General features: G+C 42.5%; 1 pseudogene; it reads left to right on the top strand.

Moving 5' to 3' along the window:
- The first annotated feature begins 352 nt into the window (after positions 1–352).
- Positions 353–2,654, top strand: LOC147430019 (uncharacterized; annotated as a pseudogene).
- Positions 2,655–3,116: the final 462 nt, after the last annotated feature.

Genomic DNA, 3,116 nt, shown 5'->3' with positions numbered 1-3,116 from the left:
GTCATTAGAAGGTCGAGTAGGTGATTTGACACCCACCTAGTTGTTTCCATGCGCCTGCGGGTCAAGCTCTGTCCTCGTCTGACAAATTTTGTTGTTGGTTGAGTTCTCGCTATTTAGCTTCCGCTAGCGGCGTAACCGCCATAACATGGGTGAACTAGAAACTATCAAAAACCATACAAAATGGAATCTTGAGAATGAAGCAACTGCAAAGTGGTATGTACAGTGGGCTGATGTAAGAGAGAATGTGGCTGCAAAAAATACAGGTGCACAGTCACAAGTTTTGAGTGGGCCGCAAGGGTCCTCTAGTGCAAGTCATGGTGAGAATCCATTGAGTGACACGTTACCTGAAAGAATGAGTCCTACAAACTCTTCAAATGCATCAAGGAAAGAAACGGAAAAAGTTGATGATGTCCCTAAGTTGCCAAATTTGAGTGTTGATTATGATGATGGCGATAGCAGTGGTTTTGAGCAGAGTTTGGATGAGGAGTTTTGCATACTCTATGTGAAGACTTTGGGTGCAAGAAGAATGCAAATAGGGAATAGGGCACCTGGAAGTGATCCTGGGCCATGCAGGTCAGAAAGAGCAAGAAATCCTGTGTAGAGATTGACTTATGACAGTTATGTGGCTCACCATTGTGCATTTATGGTGAAGATTACAGAAGTAGAATCCACATGTTTTGCAGATGCTGTCAAGGATGAAAAATGGTGGTAAGCTATGGATGAAGAGATGGCTACACTTGATGCAAATGGAACATGGGAATTAGTGCCATTACCAAAGGATAAGAAGGCAATTGGATGTAAGTGAGTTTACAAAATAAAGCATAATGATGATGGTAGTGTGACTAGGTATAAGGCTAGACTTGTGGCCAAAGGTTATGCACATACTTATGGGATTGATTATGAGGAGACATTCAGCCCCATAGATAAGACGATTATCGTTCGTGTGTCTATTCCAGTGGGGCTGCTACATTAAAATGGGTGTTGAAACAAATGGATGTAAAGAATGCATTTTTGAATGGAGACTTGAGGGAAATTGTGTATATGGAGCAGCCACAAAGTTATGCAAATATGAGGCTACATGATCTTGTATGCATGTTAAAGAAAGCATTGTATGGGCTGAACCAAGCACCTAGAGCTTGGTATGCGAGGATTGTGGCATTCCTCATTTCATTGGGCTTTGAGATGTTTGATGCAGAACATTCATTGAATGTGCGAAAGAATGAGGCAGGAATTGTGGCTGGAATTGCTACTTCATGACTTTGGAGTACATGTACAGAGGCCGGTTATCACCTATTGTGACAACCTTAACAACATACATTTGTCATGAAATCCAGTGTTTCATGCCAGAACAAAGCACATTGAGGTGCACTGTCACTTCATTAGAGAGAGGGTATTAGCAGGCGACATTGACCTACAGTACGTGGCGACGTATAAACAAATTGCAGATATCTTCACAAAGGCCCTTGGAGCAACAAAGCTACGATGATTTTGAGTGATGCTTGGCATACGAGAGATGACATTGATCTTGACGGGGAGTGTTGAGATGTCAAGCTCAACATGTACGACTCTTGAATGACTATCACCGACAGTCATCATCACTGGCACGCCTTGGTGGATACACATACCTTCACTAGCGATACTACAACTGGACTACACTGAGCTTCTCTACCTACCGGACTGATGGCACACTTGCCTACACACCTCACTCACTAGCGGTTCTTACTAGACCGTTGTACTAGAAGAAGAAGTACAGTCCTTTGCCTCCATCTTTTTGTGTGTGTGTGCGCTTTCAAGAGCTCAATCTCTCTCCTTCTCCATCTCTTGACATCGCTTAGAGTAGCCATGGAAGACAGGTTTTGGGCTATCCTCTTCTCCTGCTACTCCACCTTTGTTGTGCCTTACTGCTATCCTTTGCTCCCTCGACCTCCCATGTTGGCTTCACCAACCGTCGTTGGCTCCATCTTCTATGATTAGTGCTTGAATGGTCACCACATAATATGGGGTTGTCCTCTCAATGGTGTGTTTTCACATGTGTGTGTATATCTGGCCATTTCTCTTACTAGTAGCACTGAGAGAATGCAACATTTGTCTTATGAAATTCGCTAATGTGATTCATTGGAGTGCAAGGATACTAGCCATGGGAAGGTAACCTTGTCAAAGGCGACAAACACAAGCATGATAGGAAAATTTGCCATTAAACTGCATGGCGCACAAAAGCTGGATGGATGCTCTGTTAGTAGCCCAAAAAGTACTTGTGCTAGTACGGGTGTTGCGGCTTGCCCTCTCAAGCTCTCCTAGAACCTCTTTCGAATGGCGATGTACACTGCAGAAGGTCTCTTCTACAAGCCCTCCAAACCCATGTCCTTTTGCCCAAATGTGAAAAAGACTACCCCCAGGCCCAAGGTCTCTTTTGCCTCCTCTCCCTTTTGCAAAGCAGGGTGTGGTCTCCAAAGACGAAGGTTGGAGTGTGGTATGGGCCAGCCGCGACCAAAATGTTTGGGTCCACCCTCACCCTTGAAGAACAAGGGCTGAGGGGATCTGGTGAAGTTAACGGTGTGCTGCTTTGAGAAAGCATTGCTGCTACTCTCAATGCCTTCACTAGTCTCCCCTTCTACTATAATGCTATTGAGGTGAGCACGAAAGTTGTGAACTAGATGGTATTTAATGGATGCAATGTGGAGGGTAAGGAAGGTGTCTTGCAGTGGTTTACAACACACATAGGCACACGCACGCACACACACTATACATACACACAATTGCAATCCCTCTAGATTTTTTCTATATATATGTTTATTCTTTATACGTTTACTCTATATATATATATATATATATATATATATATATATATATATATATATATATATATATATATATATATATATATATATAATCTTCCATTACCATATCTACAACGCACTTAACAATTGAAGATGCCTTAAATCCTAATGTATAAGCGATGGCTCTATTTGTTAGAGCCCGTTATCGCAATCCATATTGTCACTTCATGGGAATTTAGGACATGGGATCCATTTGTTAGAGCCCGTTATCGCAATCCATATTGTCACTTCATGGCAATTTAGGACATGGGATCTAAAAAGTTTGTTTAAGCAATGTAA

This window comes from Adiantum capillus-veneris, chromosome 22, assembly GCF_014529385.1.
Source record: "Adiantum capillus-veneris isolate H3 chromosome 22, ASM1452938v2, whole genome shotgun sequence".
Lineage (NCBI taxonomy): Eukaryota > Viridiplantae > Streptophyta > Polypodiopsida > Polypodiales > Pteridaceae > Adiantum > Adiantum capillus-veneris.
This window is presented reverse-complemented; position numbering and strand designations above follow the sequence as displayed.